This window comes from Lissotriton helveticus, chromosome 4_1 (genome assembly GCF_964261635.1).
Source record: "Lissotriton helveticus chromosome 4_1, aLisHel1.1, whole genome shotgun sequence".
Lineage (NCBI taxonomy): Eukaryota > Metazoa > Chordata > Amphibia > Caudata > Salamandridae > Lissotriton > Lissotriton helveticus.
Genome location: NC_136063.1, coordinates 972,022,522 through 972,038,704, shown reverse-complemented (window position 1 = coordinate 972,038,704; position 16,183 = coordinate 972,022,522).

Genomic DNA, 16,183 nt, shown 5'->3' with positions numbered 1-16,183 from the left:
CTCCCGGCACTCCACAAACATGCGTATATTTGCGATATTTACATCCTGGTCACTAGATGCCCCGTATAGTATAGTTCCTCGGTGTTTGCATTTTCCCCCACACTCGGCCAGGCTGGGATAGGATCGTCAATGGTACGGGGTCCCCCGCACCTCAACATAGTGCACCTTATATCATGAATGACCTGAGGGGTTGGGCCCAATCAGCCCGCGTGTATTGAGTTATCCGTATCTCCTCCGCTCTCCTCCTCCTCCCCAGCCTCAAAGGTCCCCAGCACAGTGAACCAGTCTAGGGAGATCAGTGTTTTCCTGAGACCTCTGCGTTCCTCTCGTTGTAGTGCCTCGCCTTCCGCCTTGCCCCACCTTATTACCTCTGCTTTCCATAAGTCCGGGTCAGGGGGTCTGGGGGATTTCCACCTCATGGTGATCGCTCGCTTTGCTAGTAATAGGGCCAAATCCGTGAAACGTGTCGCCACTGTCCTAGTGCGTGTCGACGGTCCCAGGCCTAATAGTGTATGTTCCATGGTGAGTGGTTGGGACCGGGCGCCAGCACCCTCAAGCGTGTCAGCGATGGTGGCCCAGTAATGGCTCAACTTGGGGCATTGCCATAGCATATGTAGTAGTGATGCGTCGTCAGCGTCGCATCGGGGGCAGTTGCTACTCGCGTCGGGGAACATCATGTGCAGGCGATGCGGAGTCAGGTAGGCCCTATGTAGCACCATCAGCTGGATAAACTTGTACTTGGGGTTTCTGGCCACTCTCTTGGGAAACTGGAGGATGCGTTCCCATTCGTTGTCTCGCAGTGGCCTACCAATGTCACCTTCCCATGCTGCCCTGAGTGGCTCTAGCGAGACCGCCCTTCCGGTTTTTATGCTGGCTGTGAGCCATTTGGTTAAATGACCGCCCGTGCCCATAAGGTAGTGCATCGTTACCAGGGGATTAGTAGGTGCCTCCCGTCCTTCAGGTGCCCAGGTGTGCGTTATATAATGACCCAGGCCTGCGTGCATAAGGAACGAGCCTCTGGGAACGCTGTGCAAAGTCCTGAAATCCGTAAAGGGCAGTAGGCGCCCTTCCGCGAACAGTTCTCCCACATGTGTCACACCCGCGTCCAGCCATGGCGCTAGCCTGGTTGTCGTGAGCGTGCCCGAGCCCAGTGAGATGCCCAGAAGTGGGATCGTGGGAGCATACGAAGTCACGGGGGAAGTGTACCTCACTGCCTTCCGCCAATATGTCACCGCTAGCCGGAGGAGCGGCGGGGCATCCCTCGGTATATCCGAACGGGGTAGGAGCAACTTGTGCACGTCCCCTCTTTCGTGGTCCCTCTCTGTCATATGTATCTCGTGAAGGTTACGGCCCGCCACCCAGTAGGCTAGCCATTGCAGCTGGCACGCATAGTTGTATGCCCTAAAGTCCGGAAGGCCCATACCACCGGAGCCCGAGGGGAGCTGCAGTTTAGCTAGGCCAATACGTCTGCGCCCGTGACCCCACACAAGTTCTGTAAGCAGTGAGTCGAGGTGTTTGAATGTCGCGGCTGGGATCAGGAACGGTAGGTTGGTGAAGTGGTAAACAAGGCGAGGGAGCATTACCATTTTGGAAATGGCCACTCTGCCAGCAACTGAGAGGGGCAGCGTCAGCCAGAATTGGATCTGTGACTTCAATGCTCTCAGGGTCCTGCCAAGGTTGCCGTCAATCATCATATCAGCCTCCCTGTATATGTGCATCCCTAGATACCGGAAGGTGGTGCCCGCTACCTGAAACTCGAGCGGGGTGAAGGGTAAGGGAGCGGAAGAGTCTGTAGTCCCGAAGGCGAAACCATAAGACTTGGGTTCGCTTATGGCAAGGCCCGAGATCTCCCGGAAGTCCTCAAATATTTGGGGTATGGGGCCCATGGCGCCCCGCAGGTCCCGAAGGTACAATATGATGTCGTCGGCATAGGCGGACACAATATGCGCCGTCCCATGTCTCAGAATACCATAATGGGGGGCCAGTGCCCTGAGTCTGCAAAGCAACGGTTCGAGGGCGAGGATAAACAGAAGAGGGGAGAGCGGGCAACCCTGTCGGGTGCCCCTGGCTATAGCTATGGGTCCCGAAATGTACCTGGAAGTGCGCACTCTCGCTGTAGGGAGAGTGTACAAAAGCCTGACCCAGGCAACGAATTCGGGCGGTATCCCAAATTTTAGGAGCGTGGCAAACATGTAGTCCCATCTAAGGGAGTCAAATGCCTGCCTCAAATCCAGTGATATGCAGCCCTCCGGATCCGCATCCGCCCTGCCTCCCAGCATCAACTGGGCTAAGCGTCTGAGATTCATGGCCGTGCTCCGGCCTGGCACAAAACCACATTGGTCGGGATGGATCAACTGCGGCACATATTGTATTAGACGCGACGCCAGTACTTTGCTCAGGAACTTCGAATCAGTATTCAGAAGGGACAGGGGCCTGTAGTCGGCCAGTTGTATCCCGCTTTTGCCTGGTTTTAAGAGGGATGTGATCAACGCTTGCATAGATGATTGCGGCAGAGAGGCCGACCGCAAGGCTTCCAAATAGAGAGCATGCAAACGCGGGGCAAGGAGATCTATGAATGTTGTGTAGAATTCGGCCGGCAGGCCATCTGTGCCAGGGACCTTATTTCTAGGGAGTGCCCGTATTGCCTGTATAATTTCCGCCAGAGAGATGTTGCGCTGTAGATCTTTACATTGTATGTCGGGGAGTCGGGGCAGGACCAGTTCCCCCATGAAGGCCTCATATGTGAACTCTGACTGCGGCGGCGGGGGGCTATACAGCGTGGTATAATAGTCTTTGAAAGCCGTATTGATCCCAAGTTGGGAGGTGGCTAGCTTACCAGTTTGGTCCAGTATTTCTAAGATTGGGTGGCAAGGTGGGGAGTCTTGCAGGAGTCGTGCCAGGAGGGTGCCAGCTCGGTCTGCCTGCGTATGCTGCCTATTCGTGTGTTCTCTGTAGTCTATGAGCCTCAGGTCTTCTAGTAGTTCTGCGTGTCGTATGTGAGCCTCCTGTAACGGTGTGAAGTGTGCATTGGTGCCCGCCGCCTCACTCTCCAGGGATGCTAGGGAGCCCTCCACTTCGCTTAGTTGACTGATGACCTCTCTCTTCCTACCCACTCTGGCTGCCATCGCCTCCCCCCTTAGGCAAACTTTAAATGCGTCCCACTCGACCTGCCGGGTACTGGCTGTGTTTGCATTCGTGGTAAAGTAGGTGTCTATAGTGGCAGATAGGGAGGAACGGAAGACTGTGTCTTCAAGTAAGTCGGGGGGCAGTCTCCAAGCCGGGATAGGAGGTAGCAGCTTGCCCCACTGCCAGGTGAGCTCAACGGGGTTGTGATCGGACAGGGTTTTCTCCATGTGTTGGGTTTGGACAATGGAGGTCGCCAGGGAGCGGGAACAGAAGATATGATCAATTCTGGTATGAAGCTGGTGAGGCGGGGAGAAAAAGGTATATTCCCTCTCCTGCGGGTGTGTGCTGCGCCATGCGTCCGCCAAATCCCAGCCCTCAGCCCAGCGTGTCAGGGCGCCCGCCTGTTTCCTGCTTTCAGTGGCCAATAGGGGGGGGTGGGACCTATCTAATGTAAGATCGAGCACAGCATTGAAATCCCCGCCAATGATCCACCGATGGTCAGCCCAAGCAGCAAGTACCCCATTTAAAGTGAGCAGAAATTCCGACTGGCCTGCGTTCGGTGAATACACACAACCTAGTACAATGGCATCCCCATCCAATAAACCCCTCACAAAGACATAACGCCCCTCCTTATCAATCATTTGTTCTATCGCCTTGAAGGGGACAGAGTTGCGAAGCCAGATTGCCGCCCCCCTGGAGAACGCAGAATAGGAGGTAGCAAAGAGCTGTCCGCGCCACTTTTTGCGCATTTTCACGTTTTCAGCATTGTTCAAATGTGTCTCTTGCAAACAAGCTATCTGCATCCCTCTACGGTTAAGCTGTGCTAAAATCCTGTGGCGTTTGTGTACCGAGCCCAGTCCCCTTACATTCCAGGTGCACAAATTATAGGCATTAAGTGGTCCCATAACCTTTGGTGTGTGGTGGTAGAGCGGAGCTCATGAGTGACCATGACAGGTTCGCCGAGGTATTAAGTGAGAGTGCCCCATGAACATATATCCCCTTAACTATAGGGTCCCCAGGCCAACGGGCTCGGGAGCCAAACAAGGGTGCCCAACGTGGGCACAAGTCAATGTGTTCCATATTCAGAGCGGGGGGAGTAGGCCTCCGGTGACTGTCACTTTACAGCCCGCTCTGGCTTGGTAGCCCTTGATATAGTGTGCCCTTAAGCAACCCACCAGTCATGAGAAAAGGGGGGGGGTCGGCCATACGTTACCACCCGGAGAGGGCCAATCGTGCCGCCAATCAAAACTCCGCTGCCATCTGGGCTGTGACCTTTGGGAGCAGTTGCAGACTGTCCACCGACCCGGAAACTCCAGTGTGGGTGCCGGTGGTGACGGTGACCCCATCCTCGGCCGCCATCGCGTTGTGCGCGGCAAGGGCCTCCTCTGTCAGCTGCAGCCCCGAGGAATGACCCGTTGCCCGGTCCCTTGTGGTCTGCGCTGTCGCCGGCGACCCCCGGGAGGGGGGGTCCGGCTGGCGTTGGAGGTAGTGCCCCTCCGGTCTGGCGGGTTCCTCTGTCTGTCGCCTCCAGCGTCGGCAAATGGGTCCCGCGAAGCCGGTGGTGTAAGCGAAACCTCCATCCATTCCTCTGCCTCCTCTGGCGAGTCGAAGAAGTGGGATTTGTTGCCATGCAGGATCTTGAGTCGTGCGGGGAACAGGAGCGCATACTTCATGTCTCTCTCCCGCAGTTTGCGCTTCACACCCATGAAGGTGGATCTGGCTCGCTGGACCGTGGGCGTGAAATCGGGATAGATAGAGACGGTCTTGTCTTCATAGCGTATTGGCGCCTTCTCTCGAGCCGCCCTCAGCACAGTGTCACGATCTTTGTAGTGGAGAAGGCGCGCAATCAGAGGACGGGGGGGTGCTCCCGGTGGCGGGGGTCTCGACGGCATCCTGTGTGCCCGTTCCACACTGTACAGGGCTGTAAGATCCTCCGGGCCCACCATTTTCCGTAGCCAATCTTCCACGAATTGGGTGGGGTTCTTCTCCTCGCTCCGTTCCGGAATGCCCAGGATGCGGACGTTGTTGCGGCGGGCACGTCCTTCCGCATCGTCCACCCTGTCCCATAGTTGTTTGAGTTGTTTCTCCACGCCCTCCAGCTTTGCAGAGTGTTCCGTCTGTCGGGGGATGAGGTCGTTCAGCGCAATTTTCTGTTCTGAGACTCGCTCCGCCAATTTGTTATGATCCGCTCGGAGCAGGGAGAGTCCCGTCGCCATGTTGTCCATACGTGTTTCCAGTGCTTCACGAGTGGCGCGTATTTCGTTGAGAATAAGGTCCAGCTTGGCGTCTTGCGATCCCATCCCTGTCGGCGGGATAATGTCCACGTTAGAGGAGGCCAGTGGGTCCTCTGAGCCCGTGGACTGCGCGTCCGTCGGAGCACCCCGGCCCTGGGTCTTGCCTTTATTTCTGCCCATCGATCTGGTGTGCAGGGTGGCGCTATAAGAGGCGCACTCTCCGGTCCGGAGGGTGGTCACGCCGCTCCCCAAGTTAGCGAGAGGGAAGCAAGAAGCAGCAGGGTCCCAGCGCAACGAAGGTCAATGGCGCCGCAGAAATGATAGCGCCCCTGGCGGGTGTGTCGTTGCCCCGCGGAGGGCCCCGCTCTCTGCCACTGTCTTGACTCCAGCAAGGTGCCGGGGGGGGGGTTCTCGGTCTGCAGGTAGGGAAGTCACAGCAGAGGTCGGGAGGACGGTAGGCACCCTTGCCCGGTCTAGTAGCAGGGATCACGTGGACTGCGGTCCGCACGCAGATCGCCGTGTGGTCGAACTCCGTGGAGGTGCCTGGGGGTCCCCACCTTGTCGACGAGCGCAGGGGCCGTGTGCGGGCGTCTCAAGTGTCTACGGTGCCTCTGCCCCCTGGTCTACGCAACACACGCCAGACAGTGCGGGGCGCCGCGTCAGTCCCTCGGGGAATCCGGGGCCCAAAGGGAAGAAGGCAGGTGTGTGGCTCATGCAGCCGTCCTGGACCCCCGACGCCAGTGGTTGTCCCCGTGCACCCCCGGCCCCACTTGCCTTGCCAATGCTCGCATCCGTGCGGGTGTCTCCTTGCAGTGCAGGCGGGCGGCGAGATGGTTCAGGTGCCTCCCGTGGTCTCGGGCGGCCGCCCGGCAGAGTAGGTCCGTCAGGGGACCTCAGCGCCAGCGGGGAGGTATCAGGGTAATATATGGGGGCGGATGCCCGCCGACGTCCACGGTCCAGCCAGCCGGGTCTGAGGCTCGCTCCGGCGCGGGTCTCTCACACAGGGCGCCGGCAGCAGTGCGGTCTGTCGGCCAATCGAGGCCGTGGCTCGCCACGTTGCATCAGGCCCCAGCAGGCTCTCCAGTTCCCAGAGTTCTCCGGCAATGTCCGAGGGGGGCGGCTTTCCGTTGCTGCACGCCGCTCACCTCCCGAGGCTCCGGGCGCAATCACTAGGTGGGTCGCACTGCGGGATTGCAGGATATTATGCTGGTATCGAGGGCTTAGGACGGAGCTCCGCAACTACACGTCCGCCATGTTCGGCTCTTGGCCACGCCCCCCTTCTGAAGCATGACGTAATGGGGGGGTGTTATCTCTTTTGTCAAAAATCACCTGTTTTTGCTTGAACATTAAATGCCTCCAAATTGTATTTAATTCACTTCCCGGGGTGAAGAAACCCTTTTTGAGACCTCAGAGTGAGTAAATTGGCCATTTTCATGCACTTTTAACTGTTCCACAAATCTTGTGTTTAGGGGCCCTGGAAGCATGAAAATCACTTTAAACATGCTAATTTTAGCTCTTAAACTGATGATCTACCTACAAATGTGAACTGACGTTCAAAAATAAAACATTTGAAAACGGACCATTTTTCACCTTTCTGAAGCATGACGTAATGGGGGGGTGTTATCTCTTTTGTCAAAAATCACCTGTTTTTGCTTGAACATTAAATGCCTCCAAATGGTATTTAATTGACTTCCTGGGCCCCTGGAAGCATGAAAATCACTTTAAACATGCTAATTTTAGCTCTTAAACTGATGATCTACCTACAAATGTGAACTGACGTTCAAAAATAATACATTTGAAAACGGACCATTTTTCACCTTTCTGAAGCATGACGTAATGGGGGGGTGTTATCTCTTTTGTCAAAAATCACCTGTTTTTGCTTGAACATTAAATGCCTCCAAATTGTATTTAATTCACTTCCCGGGGTGAAGAAACCCTTTTTGAGACCTCAGAGTGAGTAAATTGGCCATTTTCATGCACTTTTAACTGTTCCACAAATCTTGTGTTTAGGGGCCCTGGAAGCATGAAAATCACTTTAAACATGCTAATTTTAGCTCTTAAACTGATGATCTACCTACAAATGTGAACTGACGTTCAAAAATAATACATTTGAAAACGGACCATTTTTCACCTTTCTGAAGCATGACGTAATGGGGGTGTTATCTCTTTTGTCAAAAATCACCTGTTTTTGCTTGAACATTAAATGCCTCCAAATTGTATTTAATTCACTTCCCGTGCCCCTGGAAGCATGAAAATCACTTTAAACATGCTAATTTTAGCTCTTAAACTGATGATCTACCTACAAATGTGAACTGACGTTCAAAAATAAAACATTTGAAAACTGACCATTTTTCACCTTTCTGAAGCATGACGTAATGGGGGGTGTTATTTCTTTTGTCAAAAATCACCTGTTTTTGCTTGAACATTAAATGCCTCCAAATGGTATTTAATTCACTTCCCGTGCCCCTGGAAGCATGAAAATCACTTTAAACATGCTAATTTTAGCTCTTAAACTGAAGATCTACCTACAAATGTGAACTGACGTTCAAAAATAAAACATTTGAAAACGGACCATTTTTCACCTTTCTGAAGCATGACGTAATGGGGGGGTGTTATCTCTTTTGTCAAAAATCACCTTTTTTTGCTTGAACATTAAATGCCTCCAAATGGTATTTAATTCACTTCCCGGGCCCCTGGAAGCATGAAAATCACTTTAAACATGCTAATTTTAGCTCTTAAACTGATGATCTACCTACAAATGTGAACTGACGTTTAAAAATAATACATTTGAAAACGGACCATTTTTCACCTTTCTGAAGCATGACGTAATGGGGGGGTGTTATCTCTTTTGTCAAAAATCACCTGTTTTTGCTTGAACATTAAATGCCTCCAAATTGTATTTAATTCACTTCCTGGGGTGAAGAAACCCTTTTTGAGACCTCAGAGTGAGTAAATTGGCCATTTTCATGCACTTTTAACTGTTCCACAAATCTTGTGTTTAGGGGCCCTGGAAGCATGAAAATCACTTTAAACATGCTAATTTTAGCTCTTAAACTGATGATCTACCTCCAAATGTGAACTGACGTTCAAAAATAAAACATTTGAAAACGGACCATTTTTCACCTTTCTGAAGCATGACGTAATGGGGGGTTGTTATCTCTTTTGTCAAAAATCACCTGTTTTTGCTTGAACATTAAATGCCTCCAAATGGTATTTAATTCACTTCCCAGGCCCCTGGAAGCATGATAATCACTTTAAACATGCTAATTTTAGCTCTTAAACTGATGATCTACCTACAAATGTGAACTGACGTTCAAAAATAAAACATTTGAAAACGGACCATTTTTCACCTTTCTGAAGCATGACGTAATGGGGGGGTGTTATTTCTGTTGTCAAAAATCACCTGTTTTTGCTTGAACATTAAATGCCTCCAAATGGTATTTAATTCACTTCCCAGGCCCCTGGAAGCATGATAATCACTTTAAACATGCTAATTTTAGCTCTTAAACTGATGATCTACCTACAAATGTGAACTGACGTTCAAAAATAATACATTTGAAAACGGACCATTTTTCACCTTTCTGAAGCATGACGTAATGGGGGGGTGTTATCTCTTTTGTCAAAAATCACCTGTTTTTTCTTGAACATTAAATGCCTCCAAATTGTATTTAATTCACTTCCCGGGGTGAAGAAACCCTTTTTGAGACCTCAGAGTGAGTAAATTGGCCATTTTTATGCACTTTTAACTGTTCCACAAATCTTGTGTTTAGGGCCCCTGGAAGCATGAAAATCACTTTAAACATGCTAATTTTAGCTCTTAAACTGATGATCTACCTACAAATGTGAACTGACGTTAAAAAATAAAACATTTGAAAACTGACCCTTTTTCACCTTTCTGAAGCATGACGTAATGGGGGGTGTTATCTCTTTTGTCAAAAATCACCTGTTTTTGCTTGAACATTAAATGCCTCCAAATGGTATTTAATTCACTTCCCGTGCCCCTGGAAGCATGAAAATCACTTTAAACATGCTAATTTTAGCTCTTAAACTGATGATCTACCTACAAATGTGAACTGACGTTCAAAAATAAAACATTTGAAAACGGACCATTTTTCACCTTTCTGAAGCATGACGTAATGGGGGGTGTTATCTCTTTTGTCAAAAATCACCTTTTTTTGCTTGAACATTAAATGCCTCCAAATGGTATTTAATTCACTTCCCGGGCCCCTGGAAGCATGAAAATCACTTTAAACATGCTAATTTTAGCTCTTAAACTGATGATCTACCTACAAATGTGAACTGACGTTCAAAAATAAAACATTTGAAAACGGACCATTTTTCACCTTTCTGAAGCATGACGTAATGGGGGGGTGTTATCTCTTTTGTAAAAAATCACCTGTTTTTGCTTGAACATTAAATGCCTCCAAATGGTATTTAATTCACTTCCCAGGCCCCTGGAAGCATGATAATCACTTTAAACATGCTAATTTTAGCTCTTAAACTGATGATCTACCTACAAATGTGAACTGACGTGCAGGCCACACATTAGATGGTATATTCACCAATAGTCCTCTTGTAACGGCTACCCATATTATCCCTCTTATCTGGACAGATCATGTAGCGATTTTTTTCACTGTTGAAACTAACCCCAGCAAACCTACATCCACTGCCTCCTCTCAATCTTCCTATAGAGATTGGAAAAACATCAATCTAGCTCATCTAGCTGAGATGATGCAGGAAAATCACACTCCTTATGAGCAGGACCCTATTATAGCATCTTCCAATTATCTAACCAACTTAGACATGGCCTGTAATAAGCTAGCCCCCATTAAAACCTCCTATAGGAACAGGAAGTTACCATCAGCCCCATGGTTCAATGAAGCCCTTCGGATTCAAAAACAACACTGCAGGAATCTTGAAAGGCAGTGGCGTCGCAACTACAGCCCTACAGACAAAACGACCTATAAAAACGTCCTTTCCAACTATAAAAAACTTATAGTTGTTGAAAAAAGTCTCTATTATACTTCCCAAATTGAGCATGCGAAAAATTCGGCAGGAGAACTATATAGGGTGGTCACTACTCTGTCCAACCCCCCTGCCTCGTGCCTAGAGGGTTCTCAGTCCTTAGCGGACGCTTTGGCCAGTTTCTTTGAGGAAAAAGTTAGATCCATTTTCCTTACCTTTACACATTCCGCCCCCGCACCCTTTTCTGAGGCCCTTCTCACTAATACCTCGCCCATCCTATTATCTTTTGACACTATTGATCAGGATCATATTCAACGTCTGGTATACAGCATTAAATCCGGATCCCCTCTTGACCCATGTCCCCCTGCTATTCTGAACCTCATTCCAGAAGCAATCTCTCCCGCGTTGACTACCATCTGCATAGCCATGTTCGCAACAGGCATATACCCCTCAGTCTGGAAGGAGGCTATCATCAAGCCTCTTCTAAAAAAGCCTACTCTGGACCATCTTCTTCCTGCAAGCTACAGACCCATCGCCTGTCTCCCATTCCCAGGCAAAATCTACGAAAAGTCCATGAACATCCAACTTTCGAAATTCATCAACGATAACAACTTACTTGATGAGACTCAGTTTGGCTTTAGACAGGGGCATGGTACAGAGACAGCACTACTAACGGCCGCGGATGAAATCAGAGCAACCATGGACATGGGAGGAGCGGCAGTCCTAATACTCCTGGACCTCTCTGCCGTATTTGACACGGTCGATCATGTCACTCTGATGGACCATGTCTCAGCACTAGGAATAAGAGGCAAAGCTAAAAATCTGATTGCCTCATTCCTAGCTAATCGCCCTCAGACTATCAAGATGGGCAATTTCACCTCCCAGACCTTCTCCCTCCCATGCGGTGTTTCTCAGGGCTCCTCGCTAAGTCCGACGCTTTTTAATATCTATGTTTCGGACTTAGCGAGGGTGATAAAATCCTATGGAATTGCCCTCACTACGTACGCAGATGATACCCAATTAGTATTATCGGTGCACAACAATGGAGCATCTGTCGCAGCCAACTTTCAGGAGGGAATGAAGGCGATAAGCTCCTGGATGTCATCAAACTGCCTCAAACTTAACTCCGATAAAACGGAGGTGATGACGTTCGGGAGCTTGCAGCCAGCATGGTCCCTTCAGTGGTGGCCACCTCAGTTGGGGCCTCCCCCCCAGCCGGTGGCAAAGGTCCGTAATCTGGGAGTCACTTTTGACAATAAGTTGACTTTTCACTATCACGCCAATGCCGTTGTATCATCTGCCTTTTACACCCACAAAAAAATAAAAAAACTTCTTCCTTACCTACCACAATCAGCGGGCAAAACACTCATCAGCACCTTAGTGTTCGCAAGAACTGATTACTGCAATTCACTTCTCTTGAATGCGCAGGAGGGGGTTCTCAATAAACTACAGTTAGTACAAAATGCTGCGGCCAGAACCTTTCTATCCATTCCCAAATTTACTTCCACCTCCCAGTACATTAAAAAAACTCCACTGGGTCCCTATTAGGAGCCGAATTAAATTTAAGGCTCTGTGTATAGCCTACAAGACTTTGAACAACGCAGGACCACAGTTTCTAAAAGAAGCCCTCTGTCCAGTGGAACAACACAGGATTCTACGATCTTCTTCAGCTTTTTTGCTGAACGTTCCTCGGACAAGAAAGGCCAACTGGGGAGATAGACGCTTCACTATTGCTACGGCCAAACTGTGGAACACTTTACCTCTCGATATCAAAACTGCCCCCACCCTTCTTAAATTTCGTAAGAGCCTCAAAACATGGCTATTCTCCACCCTTTGACTCCCTCGCCATACATAAGTGAGTTCTGTGAATATCAGCGCCGAGACACCCGCATGGGTATTTGTGCGCTTTAAAAATCGCAAAAATAAATAAATAAATAAAAATAAAACATTTGAAAACAGACCATTTTTCACCTTTCTGAAGCATGACGTAATGGGGGGGTGTTATCTCTTTTGTCAAAAATCACCTGTTTTTGCTTGAACATTAAATGCCTCCAAATGGTATTTAATTCACTTCCCAGGCCCCTGGAAGCATGATAATCACATTAAACATGCTAATTTTAGCTCTTTAACTGATGATCTACCTACAAATGTGAACTGACGTTCAAAAATAAAACATTTGAAAACCGACCATTTTTCACCTTTCTGAAGCATGACGTAATAAGGGGGTGTTATCTCTTTTGTCAAAAATCACCTGTTTTTGCTTGAACATTAAATGCCTCCAAATGGTATTTAATTGACTTCCTGGGCCCCTGGAAGCATGAAAATCACTTTAAACAAGCTAATTTTAGCTCTTAAACTGATGATCTACCTACAAATGTGAACTGACGTTCAAAAATAATACATTTGAAAACGGACCATTTTTCACCTTTCTGAAGCATGACGTAATGGGGGGGGGGTGTTATCTCTTTTGTCAAAAATCACCTGTTTTTGCTTGAACATTAAATGCCTCCAAATTGTATTTAATTCACTTCCCGGGGTGAAGAAACCCTTTTTGAGACCTCAGAGTGAGTAAATTGGCCATTTTCATGCACTTTTAACTGTTCCACAAATCTTGTGTTTAGGGGCCCTGGAAGCATGAAAATCACTTTAAACATGCTAATTTTAGCTCTTAAACTGATGATCTACCTACAAATGTGAACTGACGTTCAAAAATAAAACATTTGAAAACGGACCATTTTTCACCTTTCTGAAGCATGATGTAATGGGGGGGTGTTATCTCTTTTGTCAAAAATCACCTGTTTTTGCTTGAACAATAAATGCCTCCAAATTGTATTTAATTCACTTCCCGGGGTGAAGAAACCCTTTTTGAGACCTCAGAGTGAGTAAATTGGGCATTTTCATGCACTTTTAACTGTTCCACAAATCTTGTGTTTAGGGGCCCCTGGAAGCATGAAAATCACTTTAAACAAGCTAATTTTAGCTCTTAAACTGATGATCTACCTACAAATGTGAACTGACGTTCAAAAATAGTACATTTGAAAACGGACCATTTTTCACCTTTCTGAAGCATGACGTAATGGGGGGGGTGTTATCTCTTTTGTCAAAAATCACCTGTTTTTGCTTGAACATTAAATGCCTCCAAATTGTATTTAATTCACTTCCCGGGGTGAAGAAACCCTTTTTGAGACCTCAGAGTGAGTAAATTGGCCATTTTCATGCACTTTTAACTGTTCCACAAATCTTGTGTTTAGGGGCCCTGGAAGCATGAAAATCACTTTAAACATGCTAATTTTAGCTCTTAAACTGATGATCTACCTACAAATGTGAACTGACGTTCAAAAATAAAACATTTGAAAACGGACCATTTTTCACCTTTCTGAAGCATGACGTAATGGGGGGGTGTTATCTCTTTTGTCAAAAAGCACCTGTTTTTGCTTGAACATTAAATGCCTCCAAATGGTATTTAATTGACTTCCTGGGCCCCTGGAAGCATGAAAATAACTTTAAACATGCTCATTTTAGCTCTTAAACTGATGATCTACCTACAAATGTGAACTGACGTTCAAAAATAATACATTTGAAAACGGACCATTTTTCACCTTTCTGAAGCATGATGTAATGGGGGGGTGTTATCTCTTTTATCAAAAATCACCTGTTTTTGCTTGAACAATAAATGCCTCCAAATGGTATTTAATTCACTTCCCAGGCCCCTGGAAGCATGATAATCACTTTAAACATGCTAATTTTAGCTCTTAAACTGATGATCTACCTACAAATGTGAACTGACGTTCAAAAATAAAACATTTGAAAACGGACCATTTTTCACCTTTCTGAAGCATGACGTAATGGGGGGGTGTTATCTCTTTTGTCAAAAATCACCTGTTTTTGCTTGAACATTAAATGCCTCCAAATGGTATTTAATTCACTTCTCAGGCCCCTGGAAGCATGATAATAACTTTAAACATGCTAATTTTAGCTCTTAAACTGATGATCTACCTACAAATGTGAACTGACGTTCAAAAATAACACATTTGAAAACGGACCATTTTTCACCTTTCTGAAGCATGACGTAATGGGGGGGTGTTATCTCTTTTGTCAAAAATCACCTGTTTTTGCTTGAACATTAAATGCCTCCAAATGGTATTTAATTCACTTCCCGGGATGAAGGAACCCTTTTTGAGACCTCAGAGTGAGTAAATTGGCCATTTTCATGCACTTTTAACTGTTCCACAAATCTTGTGTTTAGGGCCCCTGGAAGCCTGAAAATCACTTTAAACATGCTAATTTTAGCTCTTAAACTGATGATCTACCTACAAATGTGAACTGACGTTCAAAAATAAAACATTTGAAAACTGACCATTTTTCACCTTTCTGAAGCATGACGTAATGGGGGGTGTTATCTCTTTTGTCAAAAATCACCTGTTTTTGCTTGAACATTAAATGCCTCCAAATGGTATTTAATTCACTTCCCGTGCCCCTGGAAGCATGAAAATCACTTTAAACATGCTAATTTTAGCTCTTAAACTGATGATCTACCTACAAATGTGAACTGACGTTCAAAAATAAAACATTTGAAAACGGACCATTTTTCACCTTTCTGAAGCATGACGTAATGGGGGGGGTTATCTCTTTTGTCAAAAATCACCTTTTTTTGCTTGAACATTAAATGCCTCCAAATGGTATTTAATTCACTTCCCGGGCCCCTGGAAGCATGAAAATCACTTTAAACATGCTAATTTTAGCTCTTAAACTGATGATCTACCTACAAATGTGAACTGATGTTCAAAAATAATACATTTGAAAACGGACCATTTTTCACCTTTCTGAAGCATGACGTAATGGGGGGGGGGTATCTCTTTTGTCAAAAATCACCTGTTTTTGCTTGAACATTAAATGCCTCCAAATTGTATTTAATTCACTTCCCGGGGTGAAGAAACCCTTTTTGAGACCTCAGAGTGAGTAAATTGGCCATTTTCATGCACTTTTAACTGTTCCACAAATCTTGTGTTTAGTGGCCCTGGAAGCATGAAAATCACTTTAAACATGCTAATTTTAGCTCTTAAACTGATGATCTACCCACAAATGTGAACTGACGTTCAAAAATAAAACATTTGAAAACGGACCATTTTTCACCTTTCTGAAGCATGACGTAATGGGGGGGTGTTATCTCTTTTGTCAAAAATCACCTGTTTTTGCTTGAACATTAAATGCCTCCAAATGGTATTTAATTCACTTCCCAGGCCCCTGGAAGCATGATAATCACTTTAAACATGCTAATTTTAGCTCTTAAACTGATGATCTACCTACAAATGTGAACTGACGTTCAAAAATAAAACATTTGAAAATGACCCATTTTTCACCTTTCTGAAGCATGACGTAATGGGGGGGTGTTATCTCTTTTGTCAAAAATCACCTGTTTTTGCTTGAACATTAAATGCCTCCAAATGGTATTTAATTCACTTCCCAGGCCCCTGGAAGCATGATAATCACTTTAAACATGCTAATTTTAGCTCTTAAACTGATGATCTACCTACAAATGTGAACTGACGTTCAAAAATAAAACATTTGAAAACGGACCATTTTTCACCTTTCTGAAGCATGACGTAATGGGGGGGTGTTATCTCTTTTGTCAAAAATCACCTGTTTTTGCTTGAACATTAAATGCCTCCAAATGGTATTTAATTCACTTCCCGTGCCCCTGGATGCATGAAAATCACTTTAAACATGCTAATTTTAGCTCTTAAACTGATGATCTACCTACAAATGTTAACTGACGTTCAAAAATAAAACATTTGAAAACGGACCATTTTTCACCTTTCTGAAGCATGACGTAATGGGGGGGTGTTATCTCTTTTGTC